Source organism: Desmodus rotundus, chromosome 4, assembly GCF_022682495.2.
Source record: "Desmodus rotundus isolate HL8 chromosome 4, HLdesRot8A.1, whole genome shotgun sequence".
In the NCBI taxonomy this organism is placed as follows: Eukaryota; Metazoa; Chordata; class Mammalia; order Chiroptera; family Phyllostomidae; genus Desmodus; species Desmodus rotundus.
In genome coordinates, this window is record NC_071390.1 from 168,784,927 (window position 1) to 168,801,051 (window position 16,125).

A 16,125-nucleotide genomic window follows, 5' to 3' on the forward strand; every position below is an offset into this window, starting at 1 on the left:
AAAGGAAATGCCCAGGAGCACTTGACGGCCAATCATTCTACCACCATGTAAGGAGGGCACAACCAAAACGACGGTCGGTCTTTGGAGACATTGTTTCATTCCTAGAATAACCCTGCCATAGTCTCTCCCTTCACGTAAACCAACAATTCCCCTTTGTTTAAGCCAATACATATTGAATTTCCTTTTACAGATAACAAACTGAGTGGTTGAGTATAGTGAATCCTTAAAAATTGTTCTCACCATGAAAAAAATGATAATTATGTGACCTGATAGAGGTATTAACTCATGTTTCAGTGATAAAAATATTGCAATACATAAATGTATCAAATCAGCACTTTGTATACCTTAAACTAGCAATTTTCAACCTCTGTGCCACAAGAATTTTTAAAACATGCAATACCTGACTGTTTAGTCAAGGGTACTGACCTCTTTTCACCTAGATTGTCAGATAAAAAATGACAACAGCCAACACAACAATAACCATTCAGTGTGAATGAATCAGAATTATACCTATTTTTTGTCAGATAGGCAAAACATATATTTCTTTGGTGTACTGCAGAATTTTACTAACTAGTTTTTGTGTACCATGAGATAAAAATGTAAGGTTGAAAATCACTGCCTTAAATATATACTGTACACAATTATAATTGACATAAGTTATATGTTCATTATATCCTAATAAATATTATAATGAGATTTTTGGATGTTTTCATCTGAATCAGTGCTTTATGATATAGTGGCTTTATGATATTTATCGTTAATAAGTAAAAATGTTGGCATCTGACATCTGAGTTTTTCAGACCCCTCCGTTAAGCAGTGTGGTAGTTAGGCTTGAAGGGAGCACCAAACAACCCTTACTTCCTGGCACTGGTACCCTTGTCCAGTTTCCTTCCCCAGTGCATCAGGACTGGCTATGACCAGTAGTAGAATGGACAGTGTGTGATTTTCAAGGCTGAGGAATGAAAGGCATAAAAGCTTCCGTCTAAGTCGCTGGGATCTCTCCCTCTGGGGGAAGATCGCCATCAGACCCTGGAGACATGTAAACATCCCTGGGAGTGTCTCACATGGAGAGGAAGAGAGAGGAACTAGGACCTACCATCAGCAGCCCCTGTCAACTTGCCATCATGTGAGTGAGCCAGTTTGGAAGCCGATTCTGCTGTCCCAGTCCAGCCTTCAGATGAGTGGGGCCCAGCATTCTTCTGACTGCAGCTTTATTAGGAACCCGAGTGAGGACCACTGGCCAGCTACTCCTGAATTCCTGACCTACGGATATGATAAAAAAAAATGTATCTCTTTTAATTTACTGAGTTTTGAAAAAGCTACATAGGAATGAATAACTAATATGATCACTAGGTACTTCATAGAGGTATAGTTTTTATAAAAAGAGAAATAAAATAATAAATGACATCTTTCTGGTTACAAAGAACTTACATTATTGGAAAGATTTATAATAAAAATGAAGAAAGTACATTCCTTTTCATATAGCTGACACTCAAAAATGCATCATTAATTAACTTAAAGACTAATATATAGTAGCCTATTAACAAAAGGTTAAATAGTATAGTTCAAGAAATATCATAGCTATGAATTAGCTGCTCGCCATTTCCTACAATAAAAATTGTGTATGATATTTATAAGAGTAGATGAACATAAAAATTAGTTTAAATCATGTTTAAAAATTAATAATACATCTTAAGTTCTTTAATTCCTGCAGCAGAAGTTGAAAATCTCCTATAGTTTGACTAATTGATGGTTTCTGGCTCAATGCTAAGCAGTTCACATTTTAAGGTTATAGAAACTACCCTAGAAATGGTTTGTGAGATGCCAAAAAGCAAGAGAGCTGATACAGTGATCAATCAATAACCAATCATTTTATATAATTAATATTGGAAATGAAGGGAGGCTTGCCCAGGAATTCTCAGGAGTAGCTGTAAATCACTAAACAAAAATATATGTTGCCCCCTCAAGATGGAAGAAAGGAAGGAACAGTGTGAGCATTGCGTTTGTGCCAAAGGTTTACATTAATGGAGGGTTTAAAACATGCTGTTTGCCTTACCTATACAGTAGCCACACAGAGCACAAGAACTAGCAACTGAGGATCCTTTTGGCAGAAAACAAAAATTTGATAAATATGTTTGCTGAGTTCTACAAGATAATTACTCTAATATGTGAAAAATAAACTCCTATAATGTGGTCAGCAATTTGCTGGAGGACCAGGAACATCTAACTCCATGATTTCATGAAGCTATTAGATTCTCTTTGATTAAAATTAACAATGGGTGCTACACCGCCTGACAATGGAAGCTTTTCATCAGAGCAGCCAGTTAACACACTGCAGTGTTGTCTCGCTTATCGCTGCTTCCATATGAAACTTGTAAGAATAGAGCTTCCTCAGCCCAACAGCTGGGAAAACCCACTTCTGAGATAAGAGAAGTTGTGTTCATCGTGACGAAAAGTGCAACATTATGAAGGAATTTGCAGAAATAATAGGATCTACATGGAAATATGCTGAGGGCATTTAACAAATCTGTCCAGACACTGACTTATGTTTTAAGCTTCTCTTCAAAACTGGGCATTGCATTCATGGCTGTTATCTAACTTGAGTGTGGCTTTTCAGCTCCGGATAATCACATGCTGCTATGCATTCTCTCTCTTTCCCTCTTTTGTTTTCCAACAACAGAAATGACATTTAGCAATCAAAGCTCAGAGAAGAATTGACTAGAGCCCAGCTTTCGAAATCTCACAATGTTGTTTTAAGATGTAAGGCTTCTTTTTTTAACAGAAATAGAAATAACAACTGCTAGTTACCAGACGCAGCTACAAGCAATTTACTTATATTGGCTCCCTTCAGTCTCACAGGAACCTTGACAGGGAATTGAGTGTGATTATCCCCATTTTACAGATAAGGAAACTTAACCCATCAGGAAGCTGAATGATTCACCAAAGTCACATCCCTCATGAGCTTTGTCATCTGTCTCCAGACTTGTTCCTTACTAGAATGCATTTCCTGCTCCCCGCCTTTGTTTTTTAATGTAATAGCAATCAAGGAATCAAAACTCTGGGCAGAGCTGCCTGATGTTTGGGGGTTTGCCAGAGTGATTTTTGTCTCTAGATTTTTCTTGTAAAATGGTTTCAATGTTAGCAACCCACAAGTTCGAGCAAATATAGACATTCTCGAAAATGGCTGTACAAATCCAATACTTTCGTATGCAAAATGATATTTTAAATGAACTAAGGGAACTACTGTTTAAATTACTTTTCAAAGTACACTTTAGAAATTCAAATTCCCATAACCTGGGCTTGGTTGAAGTATGTCACCTTGTAAATGATTTTTTTGCCCTTCTTGGATAATAGGTAAAGAAAAAGAGCAGAGAAAAATGATAGAAGGAATGTCAAATTGTAAGAAGAAATTAATTTTAAATTTATTATTTAGTCATATGACCCTTGAATAACTAATAATCTACTCCTGATTATAGAGAACTCTGTGGTTTATAAAAATGTCTTCAAATCCATTTGTTATTTGATGCTTCAAATTATCTTGTGATAAAAAACTCCCAGTTTTTATAATTATAACCACATTGCATATGAGTAAGTGCCTGCCTATCAACTATTGAAAGATAGGACTAGGCGTTTCTCTGTTCACTTCTGTATCCTAGCTATTAACATAATATTTGAAATATAGTAGGCACTCAATAAGTAGCTCCTAAATAAATGAATCAATCAATCAATGAGTTAATGTGTGAATAAGAGGTCCAGGTTTTGATTTCTAGCCAGACTGCTGGGGAATGAAGTTCAGCTTTGCCACTTAAACATTTTGTAACTTTGAGCAAAGTTTTTTTTTAATATCTCTGAGTCTCGGTTTCCTCAAAATGAAAAGATTCAGATTCAATGAGCTAATGCATGTGAAGTACACAGAACAGATTCCAACACATAGTAAGTACAAATATATATTCAGTGAATGAATGAATAACACGATTAAGTAAAATAAAGGCTCAAAATAAGTCTGTGACTTCAAGTGCAAGATCTTTCTATTATCACATCACCCAATAAAATGTGAAGGCCTGTGAAATCCACCCCCAGCTGGATTAAACCTTGTAGCTAACGGGCTGACCCAGGCAATAGGCCGAGTCTCAGATAGATCCTGGCCTAATCTGGTCCAGTGCCTCGTCCCATGGCTCAAAGTAACCTTGATAATTTCTTCAAGCCTCCTCTGGAACTAGCTTTCCATTTTGGGAGCCATATAAGTTGACTCCCAAAGAATGAAGTTAAATTTACATGTCTTTGATTTATGGTCTCAGATTATGTTCCTAGTAAACTGCAAGCTCCTTGAAGGCAAGGATGGCTTCAAACTTGTTCTCCAGAGCTTAACACAGTGCCTGGCAGTTGATGGATTCTCTATAAAAATTTATTAAAGGGACAGACATTCCATAGAGCAGCTTCAGGTTTTCTAAAACATTTTCTTAAAGTATTTATTTTGAAAAATGTAAGTATTTCAGCGCTGTAATAAAAACAGCATACGTGTTTAAATGCATTGTATTACAAAATTTCACATACTGAATCCAACCAATACAATGAATCTTAGAGTCAGATGAGCTCGTGTAGGTGCTAAGTTGAATAAAACATTGCCTGCCATTGTCTGCATGCATTTATTAATTCCTTGAATTTCACAAATATTGAAATAAAACCCAAATATTGATTAAGCACCTACTTGGTCCAGGAACCATCTACTACACAAAATGGACAGAGTTTTCTGCCTTTGTGGAGATTACGTTCTAATGGACGGACAGGCAATAAGCAGTGAACTATGTAGTTCATCATAAGGAAGTAAAGTACTGTGGACTAGAGTTGTGCTGGGCAGGGGTGAAGGTTACAGTTTCAATTAAAGTGATCAAGGTAGGCCTCACTAGAAAAATTACATGAGAACAGACTTGAAGCAAATGAGGGAGTTAGCTTGATGGACATCTAGGGTAAGATAATTGAATGCCCTCACGGAAAAAAATAAACATTAACTCATGCCTCATACCACAAACAAATATACATTTTTGAATGGAGTAAAGATCTCTATATATAAAATACAAAACAAATAATGATCTGAAAATTAATACATGAGGATAACTTCATGACATTGAGTTGGAAAAAATAGGGCATTAGCTCTAATCAAAAAGGACATTACAAATTTGACTCATCAAATTTTGTTCATCAAAGTCATATTTTGTTCATCAAAGTCATTATTAAAACAATATAAATATCTCTTATCATTCTATAACTGACATAAAACTAATATACAGGATATATGAAGAACTGCACTTCTGGGATTATACCCTAAATATCCTGAAACACCTATTCAAAAGATCCTATGATCCTATGCATCCCAGTGTTCATAGCAGCACAATTTACAATAGCCAAGTACTGGAAGCAACCTAAGTGCCCATCAGCAAAAGAGTGGATCCAAAAACTGTGGTACATTTACACAATGGAATACTACACAGCAGAGAGAAAGAAGGAACTCATACCCTTTGTGACAGCATGGATGGAGCTGGAGAGCATTATGCTAAGTGAAATAAGCCAGGTGGTAAAAAACAATACTATATGATCTCACCTATTAATGGAACCTAATCAACAAAACAAACAATCAAGCAAAATAGAACCAGAGACATTGAAATAAAGAACAAACTGACAATAACCAGAGGGGGAGGTTAATAGGGGGGAAGGCTCATCAAGGAACATGTACAAAGGACACACAGACAAAGACAAAGGGGGGTAGATTTGAGGGTGGGAGGTGGGGGTGGGTGGGGCAGGGCAGTGGTGGGGGGAAAATGGAGACAACTGTACTTGAACAAGAATTTTTTTAAAAAGAACTTCCAGAGGTCAATCGGAAATGACAGCAATCCTAGGGGAAAAAAATGGATGAGAGGCTTGAATAGGTAATAACAGAAGAGATTATCTAAATAGCCAGTAGCCACATGAAAAGGTGTTCATCCTCATTAGTCATAATAAAAGCGTAAATTAAAAACACATGGATTATGGATGCAGCCTCAAAGAATGACAAAAAAAATAAAAAGCTAAAAATACCAAGTGTTTTCAAGGATGTGGGACAACTGGAACTCTCATGTGCAGTTGGTTAGAAAGTAAATTGATACATTTGACACAGAAAGCAGTGTGACATTGTGTATTGAAGTCCCTGTGACTCCACAATCCACTTCCAGCTCTATCTCCCTCTGAACTGTGTACACACAAAAATCAAGAGACATGTACAAGAATGTCCATGGGAGCATCATTTAATATAATTCAGATCTAAAAGCAAAACCAACGCTCACCAATGGTAGAATGGAAAAATGAACTTGAGTACATTAAGGCAATGCACAGCAATGAAAATGAATAAACTACTATTACATACGATGCCTAGGTAAACCCTCACACATGTAACATGAGTGAAAGAGGCCGGATATAGAACACATAGGCACAAAGACTGCACAATTGCATTTACAAAGTTCAAAAACAGACAAAACTCAACTAAACTGCTTAGGGATGCATAACTGGTGTGTTAAGTATATAGTAAAGATACTGATATTAAAAAATCAAGAGAGTGATTCCTGGTTAGAAGAGACAGGCGTAGTAACTGGGAAGAAGCACCTAAGGGCTTTTGGAATGCTGGCAATACCCATTTTCTTGATCTTGATGGTTTTCATGAGAGTTTCTTCATAATAATTTATTGTTATCAATGTACATTTAGGTAATTTTTGTATGTGTTTTTCACAATAAATAATTCTGAAGTCATTATAAAGATATTTAAAACTTCAACAATTTTTAAAATTTGGGGAGCAATGTCATATATGGAAAATCTCTGTACCTTCCTCTCAATTTTATGATAAACCTAAAGCTGCCCTAGAAAATGAAGTCAATCAAAGAGAGAGAAAGTAATGAGAAAACAATTAGAGGGGAAGAATTAGAATTATGATCATAGACCATACTTTTGAGGAATTCTGTTTCAAAGAAGCATAAATAAATGAAACAGTAGTGGTTGGGGCAAGTGATCTCAAGAGGAGAATTGATGGGAGAATCTCTATCCCATGCATAGAAAGCAAATGGAGGAAAAATAACAGAGAATTTCTGGTGCAAGGACTTTGAATAGACCCAAAGGGATAGCGTCTAGGGCAGCAGTAGAAGGGCTGGCATTAGAAAACAGATGTTGGAAGGTGAGTTCATATGCTGGGGATGCCCTACAAACACTCTCTTTTGCTAGCTTTTGTTTTCTCATTTGCATAGGAAACATGATAACTGGCAGAAAGTGAAGATAACAAAACTGTCTTAAGGATTCAGAAGAGAAAAGAAGGTATCAAATAGTCCTCTAACAAAGTAGAAGAGTGAGTGGACAAAGGAAGTGTTGTAGAAAGAACAGAGAGCAAGGAGTCCTCTTCCAGTTAGTGGAAATGAATATGAAGTGAGAAGAGTCAGCACACTGTGTATTTCTCTCCAGTCTTGTTCAATCTCAGGAGGGTAGAATTTTCGTACACATGTCCATACCCATATAACCACACGCATGTACACACTGAAATATATCCATTTATATGAATATGTACAAACATGTGTGAGTTTTTCTGTCTCATCTTATTAAACTGTAGAATTGATGAGCTATTTATTTATTTATTTATTCCCAGCATCCAGAATAGTGCTGGTCATATAGTACAGTCTCAAGAAATATTTGTTGAATAAATGAGTGAGGACAGCTTTTAAATATTATTAATGCTTTGGTTTTAAAACAAAAATTTCTACTAGACTTCTTTCCAAATTTGGTTCATTTCACTTGTCAGGTATTTGAGACTGTAAGGACAATGAACTTAAAAACCAAAGAAAGCAGCTTGGCAACTGCTTCTGCTTCCCTCGCAGTATTTTCAAGTCTGTGCAATGAAAACAGGATATTCAAGTAAATTAGATAATGAGATTGATCTGATTTCAGCTGTCATCCATTAATACTGATTTGAAATTTTGTGTTCAGAAATAAGTACCTCATTTAACTAATGTGAAGGACTTTACAATAATTAAATATTAATTATTTAACTTGTAAAATAACATTACACTGACAAATGTATTTTTTTATATTTTAGGATTCTGTGTAACCGTTTACTTCCATTCCTGTAAGATTTAAATCCACTACCTTGGAAAATAACTAGAAAGACAGACTCATCAAATATGAGAGTGACAAGAAACTAGGGGAAGACAACAGATTCACTGATGATGAAACCAAAGTGGAAAATATTTTGACTGAAGCACTGCATTAAATCTAGTGTGTTAAAATTTAACAGGGATCTAGTGGCTATTTTGGAGTCTCCCAACAAACCACTACACAAGTAGAGCACCGGGATGATTTGACTTAGCAGTACACAGATGAAAATAATTGTTTCAGTTGGCAAAAGCCTCCATGAGTACCTATGATGAGGTGGAACAGACCCCAAAAGAGATAAAGTGAATTTAAGCTGCTTTAATAAATACGTATCTTGAACAAATGAGATGGCAATATTTTCTCTGTGCTACTCATAACACACCTAGTGTATTCATCCAATTCTAAGTACCGCAACTTAACACAAATTAGAACATTTTCAGAGGACATTGCATAAGATGGTGAAGAAAATACAATATCTTAAGAAATCATTTTTTTAAAAAACTTATTTACCCAACGGAAGAGACGTAGCAGAGAAAATAACTCCTTGAAAACATTGATGCTATAGAGTCAGGTCCACGTTGGCCACCAAGTACAAACCCTGTGGACCCAAGAGAAAGCAATGTGGCTATGACCACTGAGTCAAGGGGTCTCTGAAGGTGAAGTAATGATGACGTCCCCACCTGATGTAAAGTGTTTCATGGCTGAAAACATTGAACGTTTGACTGGCTGAACCACAAGCCGCTGCTCTACCATTCAAAACTGAAAGTAAATGCAAAGCTTTCCTTGCTGGCGCTATTCCCTCTCCATGGCCCGTTATTCCTCATCCTTTTCTAGCTCAGTCTTGACTGTTTTAAGGATAAAGATGATTAAGGGCAGATCCGAGATTTCACTGTTTCCAAGGGAGACTGAAGGCCATACTCACCGATTTGGTACGCAGTGGAACTTTGGGGAGGAAGGGCAGAAATTTTTATGGCTTTTTTGGGATAAGGGTACCCAATTCATTCTCCAACTCAGTCTGGTGATGTGGAGAGGGTACCTGTTTACAGCTGATGGAGTTTGGGTTGGATTAAGACTAAGGAAAGAAAGAAACATGACCTTGTGGATGGAGGCTTTGGCCAATTCAATGTACTGTTCCTGTTGCTTCTACAGCTGAAACGTATAAGAGAAAGGGTTGTATTACATGCTGATATTTCCCCTGCTCCATAAATTCCAGGGGAGTCTTCTGATTGAGAAGAACCAGGTGTAGAGATGTGCTAATAATTTGGGGAATCACAAACCTAATGATCCCTTTAAGATACTAGTCTCTGTGACTGAAGATTTTGCCAACTGAAGCCTCAAGAGAAAGGTGATAGCCTCAACTCAGAGGGTACTGTGGGGTTTGGATGATCTTTTGTCTTTCAGAGCCACCTCTACAACTTCTCTCATTAGGAAATCTTAGGAAAACACCTCAGTACAGCTCTCCCAATACTGCCAGACAGCTAGGAACACAATCTCATCATTTCTCTTAACCTTACGAAGAAGTCTGTCAGAAACAGACAGGGATTCTCGGTTCCGGTGCCTCCCACTTCAACAGCTCCAGATGTCTCCTCCACCTCCAGTGCCATAGCTCTTGCACACCAGTGGTGCAGGGAAACAGGACAGATCGGACTGACTGTTCCCAGGCAGTCTCTCCAGGAAGAACTGGTCTCAATTATTCAAACTTAACTGGGAACCATAGACTACTAGTCATCCGGGGGCCATGTTGGAGGCACTGTCAGTCCATGTCCCCCAATTGATGTAGGTCCTGGTTGGTGGGGGACAGGGGCAATTGTAAACATTTTATTCCAGGAGCACCCTGTATGCCCCCAATTCGGTACTTTTTACATAGAAGCCAGGCATTAACTTGCCTCCCTACCAATAAGATGGTAATTTGCACCATGGAAAGATTAGTGTGTACAGATAGAAGACTCCAGACGAGTTTCTGTGAGTATATACGGGGCAACATTGAGAGAAAGGGGTGCAGGCGTGGAGAGGAGCTAGTTTTGGGTAACTAGACCAACTTTGGATAGCATACTTTTGTATAAAAAGAATGTAGCCTCATTTTGTAGTCATATTGCAGGATTAAGGAAGTAATATATTACATAAGGTGAAACAGAGCGATGACTAAATTTGCTGACTGTGGGTATTCTGTAATTGGAGGCATTCAAGTATGGAATATATGGTTATTTAGTAAAAAAACATTTCAGGAGAAATTCGAACGTTGACTGAAAGGATGGACTAGATTCTACAATATTTCCTTTCTCTCACTTTTGATCTAGGGAAAAATAAAAACATTCCAGCATACAAATGCATGCAAAAATTTTAGACTCCAAACGTTCGAAACTCCTGAATAAGTCATCAGTATAAATAACTTGTCTGAATAATACCACCCTTCTCATTCACCTGAGATTCTTTGAGTAAAAAGACATCTCAGAAATCAACCAGCTTCTTGCATGAATTTCACAGGCAAAGAAAATGATACTCAAGCAATTAAATGGTTTTCTCAAATTTTCATAAGATTTATGACATAAAATGAGATATTAAGTATTACGACTTTCAACCAGCCTTTCTCACCGAGAGTTCCTTGTCTAAACCACAGAATTCAGAAAAATTATTTAAATGACTATTTTCTGAATGCTCCCAGAGTTGTTACACAACACAGGAGCTGCGTACTGGCTTTGAGATGCACAGGAGAGAAAGCAGGTCCATACCCGTGTGGACACCCAGAACACTGGATACTGTTCTCTCCAGGGCTGACCTCCGAAGTTGGCTGCATCTCTCACCACACCTGAATCACTGTTTATCAGGAGAAAGGGTTGTTTTCATCTCTGCATTATCAGGTGATCCACATAACACATGAGCTGCAGAAAGAATACACAGTCCACCTGTAGCCTTTGGGTTCTTTGGTAGAAATTGAACAAAGCTCATCTAGAGAATTTGCTGAAGACTAAGTTGGTGCTCTGGCCCCTAACTGCAAGCCAGAAGCAACTTTACATCACCAGGGTTCACGCCACCTCAGAAAAACACCAACATTTTTACCCTCAATAAATTGTTCGCTGAGCAAAACGCCCAGTTGAACCACTATGGGGTTCAGTGCTGATTAAGTCCTATTCTTTCAAGAGAAGCCCTTTCCCTGAGCACTGCAGAGAGAAGTGGGGAGGCTGGGGGTTAAGGCCCGATCGGGTTACTCTGTTCTCTTTGTCTCTAATGGAAACAGGCCGCTAAGGTATGCAAGTGTGTAAATGATTATTTTCCTAACATTAAACATTTGATTTAAAGCATATTCCCTTTGAAGGAGGGCATAATTTTGGAATGAATTTAAGTTTCTAAGTGGCTAGAAACTGGGTTTAGCCAGATTTCTAGCTGTAAGCAAAAGTCAGCCTCTGATAAGAAGCTGTTGTACTTTATTGATGCAAAGGAGGTAAGTGCCCTCTTGGGGGTTTCTTCCTTCGTTCAAGAGCATCCTAGTTGTTATTTGCAAACTGCAGTGTGCAAATCTGAATGTTTTTCAGATACCTCGCACCATACAGCTGAGTTCTCATCAGAGAAAGCTTCCAAGGGCCTGGGTGAGCTTTTAATGTTGTCTTGGTGAGGCAGGAAAGCTTCTCTCTCCATTACCTATTCATATGCAATATTGAATTATAAAATAAAGCACAGAACCAAAATAGATAGACTTTCCAACAGAGAAACACGCAGCCGCATTACAAAGTCAATTTCGTATATGGGATCCTGCGCTGAATCATTAAGCTATTTAGGAATGCGTTTCACAGCTAACTCATCCTGGCAGGCCCAACGGGACACAGTTCCTCTTAAAATAAATATGGAGTCATCAAACAGGCATCGCTGTGACAATTATCGGCTGGGCTTGAAGGAATTTTGCTTGGCTTTTCAAAGCAACCAGAACAAAAAGAAGGGCTCCGCCAGTCACAAGCTTAATCTACATATGGGAACAAACTTTTGCAAACATCAATCTGAATAAATATACTGCCTTCTTCTTCTGTTTTGCTCAGTACACTTAGGAAATAAGGGTTCCACATAACTGAATTTTCCAGGTAACTTGCAACTTACTATTTAAAAACGAAAATGAAGAAAAAGGAGGGAGGCAGTGGGACCGAAACAACTCTAAATACAGGGATCAGGCACAAATAACATCCCTTTTTTATTACTAAAACTTTTATTACAAAATCCTAAGCATGGAATTCTGTAATATAACAATATCACACTCAAGCACACCATATGACAGTTTAGGTGACATGTTCAAATAAAAACTATAAATTATTACACCCATATTATTACCTTACCAACTACAATCAAGCAGGCCCTACTTCTGCTGGACCCTGTATATTAATTACATAGACATCAGTTTTCTTAAATAGAGGCTGGGTTATAATTTCATTTTATAAAAGTTTTTTAGTTGACTTCACATCACCCATTTGGGAAGCTCTTGTAATCACTCCAGAGAGGGTTGTTTTACATCTGGACCAGGTGGCTGAGGTAATGGGGAGGAGGGGGCAGATTTAAGATACAGTTTGGAGGTAGATTGACAGAATTTAGAGACTGATTGAACATGGTGTTTAGGCTGAGGATAAAGGCAAAGATGATTCACTGTTTCTGACACAAGTAACTGGGAAGATAGGATGCTACGCATGGTGATGTCAGATGCAGAAGGCAGAAGAGCCTGTAGAGGAAAATATCAGTACGATCAATAACCTGGAACTTAACAGAACTCAGAAATAAAGGGAAAGACCCCGGAGCCAGGGAAATGTCTACAAAACTCAGACTTGAGCTATACACCAACGTTGGCGAGGCCCTCACTCAGAGCACATTGACCCTTGATTGAGGCTCAGCTGTAACGTATGAGATTCCTGGTTGCGTGATTTTAGCAGGTTGGGAAGAGTGCATGAAAGGGGATAAGTCTGCATGAGAACGACACACAGTCAGGCGGTGGTTCGGAGCCTGAATGGAAAACTGGTGCATTACAACGTGGAACAATTGGTCATGTTTACCGTAAAATCCCCTCTGCTGAGTGAGGATTAAGTGAGCTAGTACGTGTAAGGCTTGTGGTTCACCATTTCTTTTAATACTCAAAACCATCCTGTGTGGTCAGAAGATTATCAGCATTTTACAGGTGAGCCAATGGATACTCTGAGAGTTCATGCTATTTGCCCAAACTCACACACAGTAAGTGGCTAAGTTGCAGTTCTGGTGAATATGTGCTGAAGTTCAAAGACTGGCTATTTTTCCCTCTGAAGCTGGACATTGAAGCCAATGAATGGAATGTAGGATGATATAATTAACAGCTCAGTTAAAAACAAAAATTCTTCTGAACAATTAGACCTCTACATTTAAAATACTTGGACTCATGAAGTAATGAGCTACAGTTCCCAAATTGATCAAGGACAAGTAATCTTTCATAGCCATTATATTTTCAAATGGGATTCGGCTAAGAGGGGGGAAGAAAAGACAGCTAAATTACTTTCAACAACAGAATTCTGTGAATTTAGAATCCCAGTTCAAATAAAATTGGGGATAGATAAGTGTTTCAGATATTGTAAAGTGATATTACAATGTTAGCATTTTTGTTAGTTGAGCCAATGTGGGCATGTCAACCAACCCCATTCTACAAGAGGATGAATTATCCAATAGTTAAGCGTTATAATCAGATGGCACTGCACTGCCCACTGCCCACCCTCTTCTGCCTTATTCTTTCTCTCTGATTCTTTCTAGATTGAAATACATGTCATTAGAGTCATTTCCTTAAATGACTAACAAAATTAGGCATTTTCTCCCAAAGGCCACTGTTGAAATGAACACGTATGGCCAGCAATGAGGATTGTAGGGGCTCAAAGGCCTTCCCTCAGTCATTTGAATCTCACAGTCATTTAGGTGAGAGAGCTTGACAGACAAGCTAGTGGCCTGCTTGGGAGGTAGAGACACATGGGCAAATTATCTTCGATTGGAAATGATGACAAAATGTGGCAGAAAGCCTTTTGCATCATTAATTTATATTTTTTTCTCTCTGTTTTTCCTATATCCTTTGTGCCCATTCAAGCAGGCACCAGTCTCAAACCAAGAAGGATTTGTGAAAAGATACCTGGCTTTTATAGTCAAAAACTTAAGTTCATTAAGAATAGCAAGGCTTGAAGTAAGAGCGCATGGCGTGCCAAAAATTTAGTGAGTGACCAAAGAGTGTGCCAGAGAGGCTAGATGCTAGGGCCCGGAGCTAACAACCTTACCAAAGATTCCTTAAATGCACTGTGGACTATGGAGGACAAAACCAATGCATTTGTACTTTGTAGTAACCGCAGGACCTTGGCACAACCTCCAGGAAGTGGTGAAGGGAAGCCCCACAAATGTGTAGTTCAATTTTCCATAGGTCAAAAACATAGGAGCTCAAACTTGGAAGTTTAGTTGGCCTAAAATTAAAAGACATGAAGAAAATGTGTTCCTCTGAGCGAGAACGGAGATGAAGATGGAAGACACATATCCAATGCAGAATCTAAAGCCTTAGAGGACAGGCAGAGGAAGGAACTGAACTGCAGGGTGGAAGTGGAACAAAACACTACGATAAGAAAATCCAAGGAGAACAAAGAGTTCCTGAAAAGATATCAGGTCAGGTGTGACAAGATAATCTAGATAACAAATAATCCTGGAATCAAAAGGAAGCTGGGTGCTGCCTTAAAGGGTGCAAGCCCCCCAAGGAAGAGGTCATTTTACATCTCTTACATCAACTGCACATGTTTCCCGAACAGCAGCCTTTCCTATGAGATTCAAATTCTTACATGTTTTCATGGCAAACCCTAATTTTACCGTCTCCCGAAAGGCCAAGCAGAGCCTAATTTAGTGTGACACATTCATGTCCAGGCTACTGTTACTCCTCAGAGTGAGCTGAATCTGAACATCAAAATGAAATTTCAAATAGATTATTTTTTCCCCAAGCCCTCAAACTTTTGCTAGAAAATCCATGACACTAGGAAAGATACTGTGCCTTATAGAAGGGCACTACAGTTCCCACTATGGGTAGAAGAATTTCACTGCCAAAATAAAGTCCAATAATTAATCTCCTCTATGAACAAGTGGAATCTCAGGTTTTCTCTTTGTATTTGTGGAACCTGGCTGAATTTGTTTTCTTCCCCTAATCCTATCTGGGTAGATAGTTTCCAAAGGCCACTGCCAGCAACTTCCTTCCTCCCTGCACATGAAGCTGTGTGTGTATAGGGCAGGGGGTGGGGGTGGGGGGTGGCTATATATTTCAATCATTCTCTTTGAATCTGGGCTGGCTTTGTAATTAATGGAATGTTCAGATGTGACGTTATGCCTGCTTCAGACCTTGCTTTGAAGAGCCCTGGAGCTTCTGCCTTCGTGTTCTCCAGGGAAGCCAGTTTCCATGCTATAAAGGAGCTAACTAGACTATTAAATAATGAGGCACAAAGTAGAGAGAGAGACAGAAAGAGGGGAGGGAAGGAAAAGAGGCAGGAAGAGAAAGAGAGACCACACGGGGGTGCCCAACATGAGCATAAATTAATCTCTTATCTTCCAGCCGGTCTAGATCTATAGCCGAATGCAGCCAAATGTGTGCCCTAAGTGATGCTATTTGAATGAAAGAACTCTGCCAGGTAAACCTCACCTGAATTCTTGGCTGAAAGACAATAAATTGTTGTTGTTTTTAAGCCATTAATTTAGTGGTTATCTGGTTTGTAGCAATAGAGAACGGAAAGACAAGTCTAGACCTCATGATGTATTATTTCAACCATTCTTTTGCTACCATGTCAACTCCCATGAAAGACCTCGGTTCAATATAAACTGAAACATTTATCTCCTACACACTATCTTCTGGAGAAGGGCCATTGCAAATATATGTTCTCTGTCCTCAGCTGGACTTCGATTTTCATCAACAGTTCTTCCTTACGGCCCTGGATCACCCTTTTATTCCTCACAGTGGCCAC

General features: G+C 38.6%; 1 long non-coding RNA gene across 1 annotated transcript in view; it reads right to left on the reverse strand.

Annotated features, from left to right (window-relative positions):
- Positions 1–1,102: 1,102 nt before the first annotated feature.
- LOC123478027 (uncharacterized) overlaps positions 1,103–16,125 on the reverse strand; it is a 38,950-nt gene continuing 23,927 nt past the window's right edge. Inside the window, exon 3 of the long non-coding RNA XR_006653126.2 lies at positions 1,103–1,263. This is a non-coding gene — a long non-coding RNA (uncharacterized lncRNA). The remainder of the gene's footprint in view (positions 1,264–16,125) is intronic.